General features: G+C 48.6%; 2 protein-coding genes across 9 annotated transcripts in view; one reads left to right on the top strand and one right to left on the bottom strand.

Moving 5' to 3' along the window:
• Positions 1 to 3,798, bottom strand: part of GALNT6 (polypeptide N-acetylgalactosaminyltransferase 6) — a 34,908-nt gene extending 31,110 nt beyond the window's left edge. For 4 of the 8 annotated variants that reach the window (XM_047740675.1, XM_047740668.1, XM_047740677.1 and 1 more), the window contains exon 1: positions 3,658 to 3,795. The gene's annotated coding sequence lies outside the window, so the exon portion shown is untranslated. Of the gene's footprint in view, positions 1 to 651; positions 888 to 943; positions 1,021 to 3,145; positions 3,337 to 3,657 lie in introns of those variants that run through there. The other 4 variants (XM_047740680.1, XM_047740671.1, XM_047740672.1 and 1 more) reach the window with 4 other exon arrangements.
• Positions 3,799 to 4,059: 261 nt separating this feature from the next.
• The window catches only part of SLC4A8 (solute carrier family 4 member 8), a 102,162-nt gene continuing 85,102 nt past the window's right edge, over positions 4,060 to 21,119 (top strand). The window contains exon 1 of the mRNA XM_047740666.1: positions 4,060 to 4,218. The gene's annotated coding sequence lies outside the window, so the exon portion shown is untranslated. The remainder of the gene's footprint in view (positions 4,219 to 21,119) is intronic.

The raw sequence follows: 21,119 nt of genomic DNA, 5'->3' as shown, positions 1-21,119 counted from the left end.
CCCCCCGCACCTTGGTATCTAGGTTCATTTTATGTTTGCATAACATTTTAAGCCAAAGTTACCCAAACACGGATATTCCATTGAAAAACGCAGCCCAAATTTGCTCACAAGGTACACCTAGAACAGTGCTTGGCATGTAGTCGGTGCTCGATAAAGGTTTGCTCATTTATTCCAAGTCCGCAAAGACCACTGAAAATCAAAATAATACGGGACCAAACAAAGTTCAGCAGCTCACAGGTTTTTCACTGGAGGACCGCCAGACCCGTTGGGTCGGGTGTGGCAGGGATGTGCAACTGTTCTCCAAAGGAAGGCTCAGAGACTGCTGGCTCCTCCGTGCCCAAGTGGAGGAGGGGGAGAACGGAAGGGGGGAGGGGTGGCCCCAACGGTATTCCTGAAGGCAGGGCCCCAGATTTGAGGAGGGGGTGGTGAGGGGGTAGGGCAGAACTTCTCTCCTCATCCCACAGTTTGCTCCCCGCGGTAGGACAGCTACCCAGGACCACCCACACTCAACTTGCCAAGCCCTCGAGTTTAGGGTCTCCACCCCCCCCCAAGTTGGTGGGTATTCCCAATTCCCCGCTCCCGCGCCGGCGCCCCCGCCCCCAGCCCGGAAATCCTTGAAAAAGCCCCTGCCCCTGCCCCACTCCCAGGCACCTCGGGTAGTTTTCAGTGCCTTCTCAAGGTCAGGTTCACTCCACGCCCACTCCCAGGTCCTGCTGATTCATTCCCTGCCTGCTGGATCCTCCTCTTCCTCTCTCTCAAAACCGTCATCCCAGACCGCATACTTATCTCCCCACATCTGGAGGCTCAGCAGAAGCTGCCTGCCAGCCTCCTCTGCCTCCTGCCCCTCTCCCTTCCACAATCTGAGCGGGTCTGTATTTGATCTGTAGCAGAACACTGGCCTAAGCAAGGGACTTCTGGTTGTCACTCACCCTCCCTGCCTTACCTTTTCCTCCATACCACCTTTCCCTTATATTCTTGCTAAACAAGCAGTGTTCTTTTCTCTTTCAAATTCTTCCTCAGACTCCTCCCCTCCTCCAAGAAGCCTTCTTAGACTAAGGTGCATGGTCCTGTCCTCAGGATCCCCCCCGTATATTTGTTACTAAGTTTCATCACCCACCCTTCCCCCCTGTGTGGGACTTCCCCACTAGATGTTGTGAGAGAGGGAGAACCAACAGGTCTAGACTCAGATTACCTAGATCCTGTTCGCCTTCTCCTTCCCTGTCTTTAAATTTCCTCATCCTCCATCTTTGGCCTCCAGAATGATTTTCCAGACCAACCCACCTAGCCTTCTCAGCCCCACAGCATCCTACAGCCCTGAGGAATTTGGGCCTGCTATTCCACAGCCTTGGTCCATCTGTCCTTTGTTCTCTGTTAGAGGTAGAGCTGAGGATGAGGATTGGGTTTCTTCCTTCCTTCAAACCTACCTAGGGCTCAGGACCAGGTTGCACGGAATACAGGAGAATAACCTGGCCCCATGGGGCTCTCAGGTCCCACAAAAGAGTCTTCTAACCGTCCTCTTTCTCCCCAGACTGAACCCAACCTTGTTCACTGTGTGAGCCTTTTTACACAGCACAATTACAGCATTGAGCTCAACACAGAGACAGGCACTGCCCTGCACTTGACCTCTCATTTATTCAAACCCTCACTCTCATTCTCATTGAATGAGAGCGGACATTTTGGGCTTTCCCAGAGTGGGACAGAATGCCGTGTGAAGGACCAAGTTCACCCGCATGTTTCTGGCACGGCCCCTTGCTGGCTCCCTCCGGTACACAGACACGGCCTCTGACCCTCAGCTTCACTTCCAGAGCTGGGGAGGTCTGTGTGAGCCAGAGGAGGCTTGGGGGTAATACCACGCTTGATATCACTACTCACCCTGGCAAGCCAAGTGACCATTATCTTTTCCATTCTACAGGTAAGGAAACCGAAGCACAGGGAGGTTAAGCAACTTAATCAAGGTCACATAGCAAGGAAGCAGCAAAGGTCGGATTTGCACTCAGTCCCAGGTCTGTTCAAAGCCCACTGTCTTAACCATGACACCACACTGCCTCTTACTTGGCTGTTGCTTGGAGCTTTGCCAAAGCATTTTCATGGACACCTTCTCATCTGCTCCCCACCCAGGGAATGTTTATGTGATTTGGCCAAGGTTAGACAGCTAAATTAGAGACAGAGCTAAGTCAGCTGCCTGGATTTATGATACCCAACTGCCTCCCAAGTTCCTAGGGTTAGCTACCCCTCCTATTCCTGACTTCCGTTCTAGGCAATGGCTACCGGGACTAAGCCTATGGTCCTATGTCCTGAATGGGACACCTGAACTTGGGCTAAGATGTTTCTGATCTCAGAGGGAATCCAACATGCATCAGCACCTCCCCTTTCCAGGCGTGAGTTATTCCATGCTGCTCTGGGTGGGTATGAGCTGTCCTGCCGACTGCGGGCAGTGATTACCAAGGACGAGGCCATTTGGGGCAGCCAGGGGTTCCTTCATGGTTCTACTGGCTCCAGACTCCCTCTTTGACAGTCCCGCCCTTTCCATCCCAATGCCCCTGGAAGTAGTTTTCTGCGTGCCGTGATACTGGCTTCTGCAGGATAATAGGAACCAAAGTATATTTCAAACCCCTCACCTTACCTTGTTTGTCTCATCCTTTTTACCCTTCCTCTGATGGGTAGGGATGGGGCTCATGTGTTGGAGAGGTGAAAAGAGCCTCTTTGGTAAAACGAGCAGAAGCCTACACATCTCTTTAGTGGTCTAGAGTTGCTAACCTCATCCAGTGCCTGTAAACTGCATTTGTGGGGTCCGGAGGAACAGTGTTAAAACCCTTACTGGAGCTGTTGCAATGGGCGTCAGCCAATAGAGGGGTCTGTTTTAAGTTCTGCTGACAAACTTAGCCCCCTTTCAGCAATACACACAGAAGAGCCCTGTCCTACCCTCTGCAGAAGTCAGAGTCTGGGATGACTTGCTCTGGGGGCAAGTAACAAACGGTTTCTCCTTTCAGTTAGCCTGGGGCTTGTCAGAACAAGTGACGGGGAAATCGGGAAGTTGGTGACAGTCACAGTCATGAACACCCATGAGACTGCCTTCCCACAATGCCACACAGCTCCCACTCCCAAAAGGCCCACGACACCAGAGAGAGGTCATCTGAGACCCCACCTCTACTCAGGAGCAACGTGGCACTGGCAGGAGGATATCTCTATGAAAGATTTCCTGTACGCAGCACATGGGGTGGCCCAATCTGGGAAGACGGAGAACAGAAGGGATGTGGGAGCACGGATGGGTAAAGGGAAAAGGCTGTAGAACCCTGGAGGGATGGCTACGGCTTGTCCCTCTCCTACCCACCCCTCCAAGTCCCAGAGGTCTGAGTCCTTCATTCATCTTCAAAGATGGAGGGGGCGGGGGTCCTACCGAGGGAGGAGCTAGAGGCCACCACGACAGATTAGGAGCAGTCTGGCCCAACCCCTTCATTTCACTACGGGGGGTGGTGAGGAGGAAGTGGAAGAGGAGTAGGTCGGTGGAGGAGTGAGGTGGACAGCAAGGACCTGGCAGACGTGAGCTCGAGTGGGGGGAAGTCCCGAAAAGCGAGAGAGCTCTGCGTTCCAGGCCCGGGGCGGGGGGAGGTCGGTCGAGGGGGCCTGCGAGGGTTGCCGGCTGCTTCGGCCACTTACCTGTCGCGCCAAGACAGAGCCGCAGCCGCTCCGCCGCGCTGCTCGCGGGTTTCCCGACGGGACGTCCTGGAGGGCGAGGGCGGGGCCGGGGCGGGCCCTGCACAGCCACTGGGGCGCGCCCTTCGCGCCCCTCCCCGGCGAGGTGCGGGCGGCCACCCGGCGCGTCCCCGAGCGCTGCCGCCCGTGGCGGAACGCCGGACTACGCCTAGGGCCGCCGGGAGGCTGGCGGCCGCGCGGAGGGCGCCCCTGGCCCCAGGCATCCCCCACCCCACCGCGGCTAGGAGCGGGGCTTCTCCAGCTTCTCCAGATCTCAGCCCACCCGTGGTGCAGTCTGGGCAGCCAGGCTCTCCGCGCCGAAGGAGATTGGAGCGACGTCCTCACCCCAAAGACGAGAGTTTTTAAGCCCAGCCGCGGGCGGCGCGGAGCAGCGTGTGCAGGGAACCGCGGCGGGCGGCGGGCGGCGCGCGGCGCGCGGGCTCAGAGCTCTCCAAGCCGCAGGGCAGCGGCGCTGGAGGGGAGGAAGGCGGCCGGCGGGTGAGAAGCCCCGGGGCTGCGTCCCAAGTTTGCTTCTCACTGGCGGGGTGGTCTTGGGCAAATGACTCCTCCCCACCCATCCGACGACGAGAGCAGGTGGCACCTGCGTGCCGCGGACCCAAAGAAGGGCTTCGTCTGCCAGGTCTCGAGTATACCCCCGGGCCCAGCAAACACTACGGTTGTTAGGCAGAATATGCATGGGGGACCGCTGAGCGCACAGCTAGAGTATGGCTTTAGGTGTGGTTCCCGGACCAGCAGCGGCATCATTACCATCTGATTGCTAGAACCGTAGATGGTTGGGCCGCAACCCAGATCTGAATAATACGAAACTCTGGGGATGGGGCCCAGCAATGTGCATTGTTAAAAGAGCTCCGAGTGATCCTGGTACCTGCTCAACTTTGAGAACCACTGAACGGGTAGTGGCAGGGCTAGAATTAGAATCAGTAAATTCAGTGCCGAAGCCCGGGCTCTGAAGCCTCCCGCCATAGCCTCGGGCTGCCCACCGCTTCTCTCCGGCTCCACAGTTCTGGGATGTCATCTTTTAGATCCTTATCTCAGTCCTAGAGAAGTAACGGGGGTGACTACAAGTAGATGGCAATTTGGAAATTTTCTATGGTAGAAGTTTAGACCACTGATTCGGTTTTCCTTTTTGCGTTATTAAATGCACGTGTATTTCTAAGTCTCTAAGACGTGGGTGCGCGTGTGTGGGTGGGTAAATTTGAGCCCGGAGACTGCCCTCACATGAACTGGGAAGGGCAGAGAAGCCAACTGGGGGCTCCACAGTTGGCCTCAGGGAAGTAATCTTATTTTCTTTTTTTTTTTTTTTTTTTAAGATTTTATTTATTTGTCAGAGAGAGAGGGAGAGAGAGCGAGCACAGGCAGACAGAATGGCAGGCAGAGGCAGAGGGAGAAGCAGGCTCCCTGCTGAGCAAGGAGCCCGATGCGGGACTCGATCCCAGGATGCTGGGATCATGACCTGAGCCGAAGGCAGCTGCTTAACCAACTGAGCCACCCAGGCGTCCCAGTAATCTTATTTTCTAATCTGGGACCCCGAGGTAGGATTGAGCTGTTTATTCAGAAAGCCAGAGGTTTTCTGGTGACGGAGTCTGGAGAGAGGAGGCAGGCCGGTGGAGCCAGGAGAAGACCTTGCCTGGCTACCCTAGATCAAGGGGCCTGGAAGGACAGACTCTCCTCAAAGGAGGAGAAAAGACAGGTGTCCATAACGCCAATCCCTCCACGCCACCCCCAGCTCCCTTGCTTTCACACTAGACTCTCTCTGGGGTGTAAACTCCTGAAGAGAGAGACCTTCTCCAGAATTTACCCGGATCCTCCCTTTTAGCCCCGTTACAGACCCTCACAGCTCCAGCTGCTTCCATTCTTGTCGCGGGCCTTTTCAACAGCTGTCTTACTCAGACGGAGGGCATTTCCTTTGGAAGATTGTGGGCTGCTGCACCTGTTTTCGCTTCCTGGGGGCTAGACACTCCTGCATGGTCTGAGCCTTCCGTCTTTGCTCTGCCCTTCCTCCAACTCGCCTCTAGGACCCTTGGGGTTGTGTGATCCCCACCCGGCCCGTGAGCCTTAGTCAGGACCCATCTTGACCTGAGGGTGACAGGGGAGGCTGGACTCAGCCTCTGTTCTTCCCCAGGTCATGGCAGAGTCATGACCACCAACCCTAGCCTGGGGTTCCCGAGAGGGTGGTGTCCGGGTTCTCAAGGAAGCTGCATCTGTCTGGGTTGTGTGCTCCACGTTCCAGAAGCAAATTACTCATCTCATTTCACTTCAGCTGACTCAAATTTTAAACATGACTTTGAGTCCTTAGAATAATTAGCTGCCTAATTTGGAGGTGCATATAGAATGCAGGATATGTGACCCGCCCCTGATGTGTCATACACCGAGCTGTCTGCTAGCTGGAAGGACAGTTTGGGCTCCCTGCCCTCCACTCCAGGAAGGTCTGGAGGTGAGCCACAGCACAATGGTGACATCAGCCTGTCACTGGTGGGAAGCCACTTAAAAATAATAGTCTTCTTGAATTGAAGAAGTTATATAGGCATGTGGTTAAAATTTTTTTCAAGCACTGTAAAAAGGAAGAGACATTTTCTCCCTTCCTAGATGTTTAGTCCTCTCCAGAAATCATCTGTGCATATGCATGACCGAAACCTTTCCCATCATTAAGTTCTTCTGCAGAACATGCCTGAATTCCTTTCTCCTCGAGAAGTCCTGTGCATTTCAATGTTTTCTCAAAGTCTTATTTTTATTTCTTGGTTGTTTTAGATTTTGTGTCTCAGTGTTCTGAGTCTCGCCTTTTACATCAGTGTGCTTTAGGGGGTTTCCCCATAAGGCAGGAAACGTGGTGGGGAACAGATCGGTCAAAGCACGTGAGACAAGGGCCGCTCTGTAAGGCTATTGACATCAGCCTTGGTCCTTATCAAGTCTCTTCCTGCCACATGTAGTCCCAGAGGAGGGGACGCCCAACTCTAGATGGGGCAGAAGGAGGGAGACTTGCCCATTAGGCAGAGATGCTGCCTCCACTCAGTAGACAAAGTTTACAGAGGAAGCTGCCGTGAGTTTTCCAGGCAGGTGGTTGTGGGGATACAGCTGGCCTGCCCGATAGCCCGCCCCTCTAGCTATCATGCTGCCCCACCTCCGCCACCCGCAGGTGGCCAGCCAGCAGAAGGAACTGAATGCTTTCCTTGAGTTTCTCTCAGTCCCCTTTCTTATCTGGAAAGTGAGGTTAATGATGCCTAGTGTTGTTGTAAAGCATGAGCAGATAACTGATGTGAAAGTGCGATAATTTGGTTCTCCTATGACATCTGTTTCTTTTCTTTTACCCACATTTCCCCTTCCTCCTTCTCATCGAATTTCTCTCAGGCCCCAAAGAGAAACCCTTAAGGCAAAAAATGTTTTAGGAACCCAAGCGGAGCTGACCCAAGTTCTGCCATAATCTACCTCATGCATTACAATTCACTCACCTCGGTGTGCCTCAATTTCCTTACCTGTAAAATGGGTATAAATATTATTTTTATTATTGAGCTGTTAGATTAAATAAGTAAAATGTTTAACCCAATGCCTGGCACACAATAAGTACTCAGTCAATATTAGAATGTTAGCCATTATCATTAGGTGTTTTCCTTCTTCTTGTTCTACCATTAGCGACAGGGAAGCTTACCCACATGCCAGCATCTGTATGGGGTAGGACACAGAGATACAATGGTAAATAAGCCCATCTCTCTGTTCAGGACACCCACAGTATGGGAAGGGAGGCTGATAAATGTACACATGTACACAAACCATTTTACAAAACAGTTTTATAAAAAATGAACTTTGTTAGTGAGACAGGAAAAAAATGTAAAAAGATCTAGGACTAGGGTAAAGTGAGTGAGGTATTAGCCTTAGGTGCAGAATTGAAGGGGACACTGAAAATCTCAGTAATCAAGTAATATTTAGTGTAATATTTTAATATACCCAAAGTAATGCAAAAAATGTGTCTTGGACAAAATATCAACAATTGTTTTTTTTGAAACATTAGAAATTTTAAAATAATTATTTATTCTTAGTAAGCACCAGATTTTAAAAAAAATATTTTATTTATTTATTTGACAGAGAGAGACACAGCAAGAGAGGGAACTCATGTAGGGGGAGTGGGAGAGAGAGAAGCAGGGTTCCTGCCCAGCAGGGAGCCCAGTGCGGGGCTCGATTCCAGGACCCCGGGATCATGACCTGAGCCGAAGGCAGACGCCCAGTGATTGAGCCACCCAGGAGCCCCAAAGCACCAGCTTAATATTGCAGAAAATTTCAGTTTATCCTTTAACAACCCTTTCTTCCCACTCCCAACCAAATTCTTGATAAAAAGCTCTTAAAGAAAAGATACCCTATCTTCTCTCTTCTGTATAAAACTTTATCAAATAAAGCCAAAGACCTGTGTATATCGTGCTATAAAATGCTGCCCATGGCTGTGGAGATGGTGTCTGCCCAGGCTTCTTTTCACTATGCAGATCCTAAGAGACTCTTTGCTCACAAGGCAGAAGGAAAAGGCGCACGTGCCCCATACATATTTTAAAATATATTTTTCAGTGTTATTTTTTCTAGAACATTAAAATCATTGAAAAATTGTGAAGTAGTGTGTTAAAACTCACATAATTTTCAGTTTAAATATTTAATTTATACCAAAAGAGAATTTACTATGATCTCACTTCAGTGGAAGTTAATTAAAATTTATTTGAGATGATCCCCTGGTCAAAAGAAATTGTCAAACATGACAGTCTCTTGGGGTGGCTGGGTGTCTCAGTGGGTTAAAGCCTCTGCCTTTGGGTAGGTCATGATCTCGGGGGTCCTGGGAGGCCCCCCCACCCCGTGTTTGGGCTCTCTTCTCGGCAGGAAGCCTGCTTCCTCCCTCTCTCTCTGCCTACTTGTGATCTCTCTCTGTCAAATAAATAAATAAAATCTTTAAAAAAAATGACAGTTTCTCAGGGGGAAGTGGAATAAGCAAGGCATTAGATTTTGAAAACATCACTGATAAGTTTGCTTGCACCAAAGCCAGTTTCCTTTTCCCTCAGGCTCCCATTCGCTCAGCATGGCCTGAGATTGGGGGCTGGGCAAAGAACCTGATGACAATGGAGCAGGGCATATGAGAGAGAAGGATTAGAAGAGTTGGACGGGTGGGTAATATAGTATGTATTGTTTTCTCTAATTATTCAAATGTCGTATGTCCAACATATAAAATTTAGAAAACACAGAAAAATTACAAAGGCAAAAAATAAGCTATTCATAATTAGGATACCTAAATGTAATATGTTCTGTTTTTTTCTATGTATATATAATTCACATGCACATATGTATTTTTCATCAATTCTGAGATGCACATTTTTTTCACTTTTTAACATTTCTGAGATCAGGATCTACTTTTTTTTAAGATAGAGAGAGAGAGAGAGAGAGAGAGAGAGCTGGGTGGCGAGGGGCGGAGGGAGAGGGAGATAATCTCAAGCAGACTCCCAGCCAACCGCAAGCCCGATGTAGGGCTTGATCTCCCGATCCTGAGATTATGACCTGAGCCGAAATCAAGAATCAGATGCTTAATCAACTGAGCTACCCAGATGCCCATAAACCAGGATGTATCTTAAATTGATGATGTCATAATTTGAATGAGGTGATGACTGAGTGGTGGGTCCAGGAGACCCACTTGTATTGGGAAGAGGCTGTGATGACTACTTTCTGTGTCAACCTGACTGGGCTGTGGTGCCCAATTGTTCAGTCAAACACTAGTCTAGATGTTGCTGTGAAGGTATTTGTGGATGTCATTAACATCTATTAAGTAAAGCAGATTCTCCTCTCTGGTATGAGTGGGTTTCATCCAATCAGTTGAAGGCTGCAAATGCAAAACCTAGGTTTTCCTGGGAAGAATCAGCTCTGCCTCCAGAAACCTTGCTTGAGTTTCCAGTCTGCTGGCCTGCCCTGTGGGTTTCTGACTTGCCTGCCCCCACAGTTACATGAGCCAATTCCTTAAAATAAATTTCTCTCTCTCTTTTTGTATATCTTGTTCTGTTTCTCTAGAGAACCTGACTAATATATCAGCCCTGCATCAGGTGAGACTGTGGACATTGGGCAAGTATGAAGAATCTGCTAGAAAATACAGCTTGGGGTGCCTGGGTGGCTCAGTGGGTTAAGCCTCTGCCTTCGGCTCAGGTCATGATCTTGGGGTCCTGGGATCAAGCCCCACATCGGGCTCTCTGCTCAGCGGGGAGCCTGCTTCCTCCTCTCTCTCTCTCTCTGCCCGCCTCTCTGCCTACTTGTAATCTCTGTCTGTCAAATAAATAAATAAAATATTAAAAAAAAAAAAGGAAGAAAATACAGCTTGTTCCAGGTTTAGGCCCAACCTGTCCAGGCTTCTGCTCCATTTATTGCAGAAAATGCTGGCATCTTTAGCCTCTGTGAAACCTAGCACACCACAGACTACATCACAGGTAACAGTGTCCCCTCTCTGTCCCCTCTCTGTTCTTTGCTGTAGAGGGTACGAGGAACCCCCTCATTTTTACAAATGAGCAGTTCATAAGCTCAGCAGGTGCCTGTGATACCGGGGTCTGAGGTCTTTGCCGTTACTTTTATTTATTTATTTATTTATTTGACAGCATCGGGCTGAGCAGAGAGCCCGATATGGGGCTCGATCCCAGGTCCCTGGGATCATGACCCGAGTGAAGGCAGAGGCTTTAACCCACTGAGCCACCCAGGCGCCCCTTTGCCATTACTTTCTGTAAGTCCCTCCATTTATTCAAGGCCCTATTTTATGACACTCAGATTTTTTTTTTTTTTTTTCTGGTGTTTTCCCACCCCAGTCTGCACAGTTCTTAAAATGATTTCTTGGTCTTTTATATTTTAGTTGCTGATGTACATATTATCTATTCCAGGGGACGCTTGGTCAGTTTCCTTCTGTATAACAGAAGCCACCTTCTATGTTACAATGAATAGTTTTTCCTTCCTTGGAAAATCACGTAGGATTGGCAAACTGTGACTACACACTCTTCTCTTTAAAAGCACTCGGGATGTCCAGGATCTATGTGTACCTTTTGCAAGAGAGAACTTTAATAATTGGAAAGAATAAAGTACCTAAATGCTCGTAAGGTTTTACTGCAAGAACTCTTTCTGCCCCAAATTAATATTATCTTATTGTTTAACAGCTTTTCTTAAAAAAAAAAAAAAAAAAAGGGGCGCCTGGGTGGCTCAGTGGGTTGGGCCGCTGCCTTCGGCTCAGGTCATGATCCCAGGTCCTGGGTTCGAGCCCCGCATCGGGCTTTCTGCTCAGCAGGGAGCCTGCTTCCTCCTCTCTCTCTGTCTGCCTCTCTGCCTACTTGTGATTTCTCTCTGTCAAATAAATAAATAAAATCTTTAAAAAAAAAAAAAGAGATATGCACCTTGAACCTTGTGATACAGAGGTAATAGGGGTAAGACAGAGGTATTTGTAACCTGACAGTCATTTTACCCAGAGTAAAGTAGTAACAGGAGTAATAAACTATCCCCCAGAGCAAACTATCCTCCAGGTAACAGTAAAACCTTTGTTAATCTATCCCTAAAACACAGGAGAAGAGGTTTCTATCTTCTTAGATATTTTAAAAAAACAGTGAATTTCATTAAGGGGGTTGAAATGCTACCCGATAGCATTTGAGTGTTGTTTAATATAATTTTAGGTTGAAAATGATTGAGACTTGTTCTAATGTCTTGATGTTTCATGTCCTGTTAATATCCGGAACTTTCTAAAAAATTTTTTAAATATTTATTTTATTTTTTTTAGTAATCTCTACACCTAAGGTGGGGCTCGAACCTAGGACCCTGAGATTCAGAGTTGCATACTCCTTAGACTAAGCCAACCAGGTGCCCCGATATCCTGAACTTTTTGCCTCACTGCTTATTAATCCCACAGAATTTTGATTTTCAATAGACAACATGTACATACGGCAAAACAATCAAATGTTGACTAGTGAGGTGTAAGTCTTCTTCCTACTCCCATTTCCAGTCACTTAGTTTTTTTCCTCCCGAGGGCCAGCCACTGTTAATGGTTTCTTTTCTTCTCTCTCTCTCTCTTTTTAAAAAGATTTTATTTATTTATTTATTTATTTATTTGTCAGAGAGTGAGAGAGCACAAGTAGGGGAGCGGCAGGCAGAGGGAGAAGCAGGCTTCCCGCTGAGCAAGGAGCTGGATGCTGGGCTCAATCCCAGGACACTGGGATCATAACCTGAGCCGACTGAGCCATCCAGGCATCCCTGTTACTGGTTTATTTTGAGTCTTTCTAGAAACATAGCCCAGAGAAGGAGTCACCCTGATTTTAGTGGGTACCTTAAGTGGCAAATTATTTCATTATATTGTCTGAAATGGTTAAAGTTATTTTAAAAGCAGTCAACTTACTGAGCTGCCTTTGTGGCTCTGATAGATTTTTTTTTATTTTAAAGATTTTATTTACTTACTTGACAGAGATCACAAGTAGGCAGAGAGGCAGGCAGAGAAGGAGAGGGAAGCAGGTTCCCTACTGAGCAGAGAGCCTAATTCGGGTCTGATCCCAGGACCTTGAGATCATGACCTGAGCTGAAGGCAGAGGCTTAACCCACTGAGCCACCCAGGTGACCCTCTGACAGGTTTTTAATTGATTCTCTTGGGTTTTCTAAGTGGACAGACATATCAACAACATATAATTGTGGCAAAGTGAAAACAGTTTTGGAGCAAGACCTAGGTTGAATCCTGGTTCTTCCAGCTACCAGATGTCTGATTTTTAAATCCAGCCCTTACAAAATGTAGCACCCTCCAAAGGCAGTATGTAGGTATGAAGTGGTCCTTCCTTCCCAGATGTGGTAGGTAGAGGGGACAGAGGCCACATGGAGCCAAGCACCACCCTTCTGCTCTCACCTGGGTTTTTTCTACCTGGACCAGCAGATGAATCCAGAGGGCTTTGATTCCAGCAATTTCTAACCACCCAGAGATCAGGAGGAGAGACTGAAAAGGAAGCCCTAAACCAGAGTAACGTTTTCTCTCTGAAAGGACTGTGGCTCATATTTGCTGAAAGCAGGTTAAAATAGCTTTTATTGTTAAAAATTAGAGATTTACAGAAGCTCTTTGAAGAACTACTGATTAGCAATATGGGCTCTGGAAACTCCCCAGAAGTAGTGGGTGTAACAGTTGGACACAGTAGGGAGGTGCATAGGTTTTCTCAGAGGTGGACCTACTTCCAGCAGGGAGTTGGTATTTGATGAGGCATGGTATCAAGAAAAATCTATGCTTAGTGAGGGAAAGAAAAAACACATTCTTACTTGTCCATGGTGTCTTAACAACTGGAAGGAATGCTCCAGAACATCTTAGGGACCCCTGATCCCTTTAACCACTCCATGGTAAAGGCAGTGTGGGATGTGGATAATCTAGTTCATATCCATGACCTAATGATGTTACCAGAACCTTAGAAGAACAGGAATGAACTCCTTCATATCTTATGCTACCAGGAGAAGGCACACCCAAAGTGGTGCCTTGAGGTCTCCCCATTCTGCCATATTACAGTAAGAAGTGACAGGTATTTTTGCCACAACAAAGGGTGAACTTGAACTTCGAAAAGATACTGGCTCCACTCATGAATTATCAAGACTTAAAATATCCTGGGGTTCAGTTGTTCTCGGAGGTGTATGAAAACTACTCCAGGTTTACCAGGTACAAAACAAGCACGTCTCGAGAATAGAAGCATCAACTCTGTAGGGAGCTGGGGATGGAGTTTTAGGACCCCGACGGGCTCTGTCATGTGCTGTCCTGTCCTGGCATTCAATATTCTGAGGAACACTCATGTTCTAAAGTTCAAGGTAAATTAAGTTCTGGACCCACTTCTGACATGCTTGCATACATGTGTGCATGTGTGAAGCCCCTGCCTCCAATTCAAATGCCAGTTGCAAGCCCATATGGTTACCTATGCTTCTGATAGACTGGTTATAAGTCAGAGGTTCCCAAGACCCCCTTTTTGGATTCGATTAATTTGCTAGAACAGCTCACAGAAAATCATTTTGCTTACTAGATTACTGGTTTATGATATAAGGATCTAATTTAGGAATAGCCAGAAGGAAGAGATGCATAGGGAAAGGTATGTGGGAAGAGATATGGAGCTTCCAAGTCCTTTCCAGGCATGTCCCTCTCCCCAAATCATGTGTTTGGCAACGTGGAAGCTCTCTGGACCTTGTCCTTTTGAGTTCCTATGTAGGCTTCATTACATAGGCATGATTCATTGAAAATCACCAACCCTTGACGAAATGATTTAATCTCCAGTCCATCTCCTGCTCCCTGGAGGTCATAAGGTAGGACTGAAGGTTCTAACCCTCCTGATCACATGGTTGGCTCCCCTGGCAACCAGCCCCCATTTTTAGGTGCGGTCCAAAAGTCACCTTTTTAACATAACACAAGAGACACCTTTAAGCTCTCCACACTTCCAGAAATGGCAAGGGTTTGGGGAGCTGTGAGCCAGGAACCATGGGTGAAGACCAAATATATATTTTTTATAAATCATAACATCTCATAAGGCTGGAGTGGTCAGGGGCGCTTACCCCTTGGCATTTATTGGTCCCTGGGCGATTAATCGAAGTTCAACATGGTGATCCCATTCTCCTTGCCAGGGATGGGCAAAGAAGAGTGTCTGCTGGGGACCTCTGAGAAAGCTTTCACTCCTTCAAAACAAAACAAAACAAAACAAAAACCAGACTCAAGAATAAGCCCCTCAGAAGCCTCCCTGAGAATATATTTTTTTAAGATTTTATTTATTTATTTGACAGAGAGAAATCACAAGTAAGCAGAGAGGCAGGCAGAGAGAGAGGAGGAAGCAGGCTCCCTGCTGAGCAGAAAGCCCGATGTGGGGCTCGAACCCAGGACCTGGGATCATGACCTGAGCTGAAGGCAGTGGCTTAACCCACTGAACCACCCAGGCGCCCCCCTCCCTGAGAATATTAAGCCCACACAGTGACAGGATGGAGCAGAAGGACAACAGAACCTGGGGACAGTGCTGAGCTAGAGCTTCTATTTCTCACGAGGTCCACCCCACGCTGGCATCTCTTAATGGGACAGAGCGCAGTGGGCTGACTGGATCGGGGGAAGACAGGGGGCACCAGCGTACAGGGGCTCGGATCTTCTCTAAGGGCTTTAAGATTTTGCTTTGAGTCTACCAGAACTAGAATTTTCTACAGTACTCAGAATGCAACAGGGGAAACAATCCTACCTGGGGAGTCAAAGAACCTTAGAAGTGACCCAGAAAGCCATGTTTGAATGGGAACTGTGGCCTGCTGCCCACGTGAGCAGCTTCTCTGAGACCTTGCAGAGGGATAGGTCCCGCAGCTGGAGCCCATGCATTCTTGCCCTTGGAAGCAGGGAGTTTGAGTCCAGGGAATGGTCTAGAGGAGCCAAGTCACTTCGCCTGGGTCACCCCACGACTCTGTTGTGAAGAGGGACATCTCAGTATACGGGGCGCAGAGGCCCTCATAGAACTCCCTCCAGTCAAAGGACAGACTCCGAGAGTGATTGCATGAGGTCCCTCGGTAGCCGGCAATTCTATAAAGCAGGCACCCTGCTTCACCTCAGAGATGATGGGGGTCAGCTGGGAAATCTAAATGAGATTACATATACAGATCACTAACTTGCTCAGAGAGGACAGACACTCCAGGTTCAACAGCAACAACAGAGGCCCCTAAGGCCACGCCTGTCTGCCACCAAGGAGAGCCACCGAACTCTACTAAAGCATTCTATAAGCCTGAGTAGAAGGTTGAGTGGAGCCCATGTGTAGCTTTCTTGGTGTGACCCTGTAACTCCACCTGAAAGTTTTATTTACTCACTTTCAGAGCTTGGGCAGGAGCCTTGCAGCTCCATGAACTTGACTGAACCACAAAGTCTGGTCTGGGCTTGAGGATGGGCAAGAATGACCACTTGGATCCAGTTCAAAGTTCTTTCATTTTGGTTTACTCCTGAAAAAAAAAAAGCTGCTGAAGGCTGGGCCCAGGATGGAAATGAGACAAAGGCACATGCCAGGTGCCGGGGTATGGGGGGCGCGTGGTGACTGCCACTCCCTGCAGCCTTGGGCGTCCGTTCACAGAGAAACACCCCACTCCAGAGTCTGGAGGCATTGGCAGTCAACCGGGAGCAAGGTGTCCAGACCAGAGCAGCATAGGACTGTGGGTTCATTACCTTGCTACCCCAGCCACATCACACCCAGGAACAGCAAAGATCTCATAAAGCGATCATGCTGATACCCAGTCCATGCCACTCGGGTCTAAGTCCAAGCCTTGAAATTCTTCCTGTGTCAGCCTTGCGGCAAGAACCCCTTATCTGTCCCTGTGCCTCATGTGAGAGGCTGTTAGCCTGTCAGAAGCCTGAGGATTTCTTGAAAGCTGTCGAAATCGTCCAAAGGGCCCCCTTCCTCTGGGCAGATGCAGACCCCGGTCAGGACACAGGCTACAACGATGACGCATGCCAGCCACATCTGCAGGGCCTGGGAGTCCCCCTTTCTGCCCAGGGCCTGCCACAGGCCTTCCGGTAGATAAGGGAGAAGGACTTGACTCAGGGTGAAGCCTGACTTATGAACGAAAGTCAGGACTCTCGCTGCTTAGCCACTGTTGCCGTTTCTCTAAGAACAGACACAAAGCTGATGTGGGGAGCTGCCTGGAACCTGAGGACAGCTTTGGAACCTGGGGGTGTCTGCTGAGTTTAACATTGTCAATCTCTGGAAGTTGACTCCAGACCAGATGTTGGAGAGACTGGGGAGCTTAACTATGCACGAGGACACACAGGGATGGGGACGGTCAAGTGTAAAGAACCACCTTCCTTATCTAGCAGAGCATCAGGGGACTACCTCCCTTTGGTTCTTCATCCATGAAGTTCAGATGAGGCCCAAAGCACTCCCCAGCACCAAGAGTGCACCTGTGATCCTTCAGCCACAAGCAGTTCAGGGTTAGGCACCGTCCCCAAGCTGGACTCCTCAGAGCCTTCTCTGAGGTATTTCCTAGAATTAGCATGGGGAAAAAAAAGGACCCCTCCCCCTGCCCACACTTCCTATCTCCCACCCTCAGGACTAATATAGGATTGTTAGCTGGGAAAGGGATGTCAGTTGAGAGCTGCTAATGGCTAGCTTGGCCATAGCACGAGGAAGGAGAGTCAGCCTGAGTGTAAGCCAACACTGAGAAAGCAGAGAATAAAAGTAAAGAGCAAGAGGACTCCAGTGATGGATCTTGGATTCCTGGATCCTGCTGTGCCTGAAGTCATTAATTCCTGGATGTCTCCCTTTTGCAACTTTCTTTTCTTTCCTCTCTCTTCCTTTCTGCCTTCCTCCTTCCTTTTCTTCTTATTTTGGTTGAAATTTTTTATTTTTTATTTTATTTTAAAGATTTTATTTATTTATTTGACAGATAGATCACAAGTAGGCAGAGAGTCAGGCAGAGAGAGAGAGGAGAAGCAGGCTCCCTGCCGAGCAGAGAGCCCGATGTGGGGCTCGATCCCAGAACCCTGGGATCATGACCCGAGCCGAAGGCAGAGGCCTCAACACACTGAGGCACCCAGGTGCCCCTTGGTTGAATTTTTTTTTAAAGATTTTATTTACTTATTTGACAGAGACCACAAGTAGGTAGAAAGGCAGGCGGGGGCGGGGGGAAGCAGGCTCTCTGCTGAGCAGAGAGCCCGACGCGGGGCTCGATCCCAGGACCTGAGATCATGACCTGAGCTGAAGGCAGAGGCTTGACCCACTGAGCCACCCAGGCGCCCCTTTGGTTGAAATTTTTTGAATGTGTTTTTGTTACTTGCAACACAAAGAATCTGACCAATAGTATATGCACTGAATTAACTTATTGTGAGTGGGAGCAAGTAAAAGGGCTGTCTGTGGTCACTGAAAACCGGGACTGGCAGGGAGAAGGGAGAGAGAAACCCCCAAGAAAAACTTAGAAAATGGTGCCTTTGGATCTCTAGGGAGCACAGAAGGGGAGCCAAGTGGTGACTCATAGTGGGGGAGGTGAGGACATATTGGATTGGGAGGGATGGATCACCTGTCCTTCTAGACTTTATCCTATGAGATGCCCTTGAACCAGGCCATCTCCCTGGTAGGGCTTAGAGATACCCGGGAAACCAGGGAAACTGGGGGACTTGCCCTTGGGAGACGAGGTGACCCCAAGCCTAGAGTGGGAAGAGCCTGGTCAACTGTCTGGTCTATCTCCAAGCCTCTCAGGGTGTGCTGCACCCCAGTCCCTGTTAGCACCGGCTCAGCTGGGGACATCACCATTTCTTCACTTTGTGACAACCTTGGGCCCAGGCCCATTGATGTTCTGTGGCCGAACATGTCCCTCATGTTTGCTTTGGAAAGGTTACACCTGAATTCCCCTGTAGGGCCTCCACTGTCACATGTCAGTAGTGCTGCTGAAAACCCCCTTCGTGCACAGCTCTGGCCATTTTCTTAGGGTAACCTTCTAGAAGTGGAACTTGCTGGGTCAAAAGCTATGAACATTATTAAGGTTTTTGATTCTTATTCCAGGAGGAAATATTATCAATTACCAGAAAAGAGACATAAAACGGTTCCACCCTTGTCACGAGGAGAGGGCCGATGGCTAAATAAGTAATGCTAAGAGGTGACCTGTTTTTCCGAAAAACAGACTCACGTCACAATGTTATAATAAATTAAGTTAAAACCATAAAATGTGCTGTGGATGCAGCCAATCACGTGGCATTCAACAAATTGGGTGGCCTGGTTCCCAGGAGACACGGGCCAGAAAGCACCAGAGAGAAGTAATGGGGTTATCAGCATGCTTCCTTGAAAGTAGGAACTGTGGCGGGGCCAGCTGCTATGGTTGCATTTACCGAGGGCAAGTTCAGTGTTAAAGGGGGTTAGGGCCAGAGGAAGGCAAAGAGCAAGCGTTTCTCCCAGGGAACTCTTCATTTAATGAGGGAGATCACCAGCTACAAATAAAATGACTTCGGGAGAGAGATTTTGTCCTGGAACCAGCAAGAACGTTCTAAACTTCTACCTGCAGTTGGAAAGCTTAGTGCATTTGAAAGCATGGTGGAAGGTAGAGAGTGCTGTCAGTGCGGAGCACAGTGCCATGTGCTAGGGAGGCCAAGATGGAAGACATGGTCCCCCTCCATGGAAGGGGTGGAAGACAGAAGTCCCTATCTACTGAACCATTTCTTTTTGTTCTGTTGTGATTTCTTTACAGTCTCCAAGAAAGAGAGTGAGGCAAGCCACAGAGACCACAGGGCCGTCCTGTGGCCTCGGCACCATCTGCTGCAGTGATCCCATTGACCTCTTTCTCCTTAAAAACCGTTTCTTCCTTGTCCTTAGTGTCTTGATCCTGGGGCTTTTCTCCCCTATTTGTCCAAGTGGTCCTTCCCCACCAGGTTCGTTAGCCGGCCCCTTTCTTTGTGTAAGCCTTTCTGCAGGACAGAACATCATCGGACTTGATTCTTGGTTTTATTCCTCTTGCCTTTTACCCTGGAATATATACAACATTACAGAATTACAACAGTCACAAAGGAACATATGTCGGAGTTCTGGGGGGCAGGGGGGGCACAAAGGAGGGAGCCCTTAACTTCACCTGCTGGTGGAGAAGGCGACATGACCTGGTTGGTGAGGAATGAGGAGAAGTTTGCCGGGTGGGTGAGTGGGAGAGACGCAGGGAGAGTGAGGGGCATAAGTGTGACCCAGGTGGCCCTCACAATTTGGAGTACAAATAATGTGTCCAGCTGGCCCTCAGGATTTTGTGCTTGGGGCCTTGTGTGCAGCGAAATCCAATCCAGAAGTCTGGTCTGTGGTCTCCTGAGGCTCCACCCCCTTGCCAGGACCCCTGTCCTCAAGAGTGTTGAGGAAGCACAGAGCCCTTACGGGGCTGGCTCCACAGGTTTGTGGCCCCACAGGACTGGGAGCCCAGACCAGTCAGCCCCTAGGCAGAATCTGGGAGAACAGGAGGCATTTGAAAGGACAAAGATGCTGGGGTGGTGCCGGGCTCTGATGGTATGTCCCTCCAGCCTGGGCTCCTTGCTTGGGAAAGCCTACTCCTAGCTGAACTGGTGAGAATCCTCTGAGGAAACCCCCTTGTTTTTCTCCCAGGTGCTCGGTTTCCTGTCCCATTGATGTGCAGGGCACAGATTCCGATCATAGACGTCTGTGTTAGTTTCCAAGGGCTGCGATGACAAAACACCATGAACGAGGCGCCTTCAAACAGAAATGCATTGTCACATAGCCCTGGAGAGATCTTCAGGGCCATGCTCCCTTGAAAACCTGTGTAGGGGAACACTTCCTTGGCTCTTCCTGGCTTCTGGTGGCTTGCTAGCAATCTTGTTCGCTCCTAGGACTGTAGACAGGACAGTCCAATCGTCTGTGTTCACATGGCCACCTCCTTGTTTCTGTCTGTGTCTTCAGTATGGCTGTCTTCTCAGGACAACAGTCATATTGGCTCAGGGACCCACTCTACTGTAATATGACATCATCTTAAATAATTACACCTGCAAGGACTCTGTTCAAATAAAGTCCCTTTCTGAGCTACTGGGGGTTAGGACTTATTTGGGGGAGGGCGTGGAAGGCACAATGAAATCCCTTACAGTATCTCTCAAACATGTGGCAAAGCTCTCAGATGGTGTAAGGACCGGAGCCCCCAGGGCTCTGAAGTGCCCCTTGGGGAGTGGCCGCTCAGGAACTCGGAGTTTCCATCTCTGCTTAGAGACTCAAGGCTGCCCAGGATTGTGTCCGTGGGAAGGTGTGGGCTGCACAGGGAGCTGGGGCTGCCAAAGCCAGCCAAGTGGTGTGGGTCTGGAGGGAGGGGGTAGACTTGAGTTCCTGTCAAGGGAGCCATTGCAAGGCCCTTTCTCAGCTGTTCTTCAGTGAAAGAGGCTCCCAGCGTAAAGCTCATTCTGGAGCATATTCCTTCCCGGAACAGGTAAGGAGTGAGGAAGGGATCTAACCAGCCACCAGGGTTTTGTTTTCGTTTTTTGTTTTTTTTTTTCCTGAGTTTCCCTGAATATTTTTGCTTGCCCTTCAAATAAATGAACGCAAAGGGTAATCTTATTGTCCTCAGATTTATAGATGAGTAAACGGAGAATTAACATCTTTAATAAAATAGAGTTTGTCCTACCAAACATGGGGTGTGTCTTTCGATTTACTCTAGGCTTTTGTGCCACTGAGACTTAGGTGATTTTTTTTTTTCATATAGTTCTTGCATGTTACTTGTTTGCCAAAACCTTTTATCTCTTTGCTTATTACTGTAACAGAAATCTTCTCTTGTTCTATGATCCAATCAGTTAAACTTTGTGTTATAGGAAAGCTATTGTTTTTGTATAATAATCTTGTGCCCTGCCACTTTTCTGAATTGTCTTATTCTTTGTAATAGTTTTTAGTTGATTCTTATAGCTTTTCCAGGTTTACACTTATAAGTCTCTTCTTTTCTGATTTTTGTATATTTTATTT

This window comes from Lutra lutra, chromosome 8 (genome assembly GCF_902655055.1).
Source record: "Lutra lutra chromosome 8, mLutLut1.2, whole genome shotgun sequence".
Taxonomy (NCBI): domain Eukaryota; kingdom Metazoa; phylum Chordata; class Mammalia; order Carnivora; family Mustelidae; genus Lutra; species Lutra lutra.
Note: the sequence above shows the minus strand (reverse complement) of the source record. Positions and strands in the feature narration are given on the sequence as shown.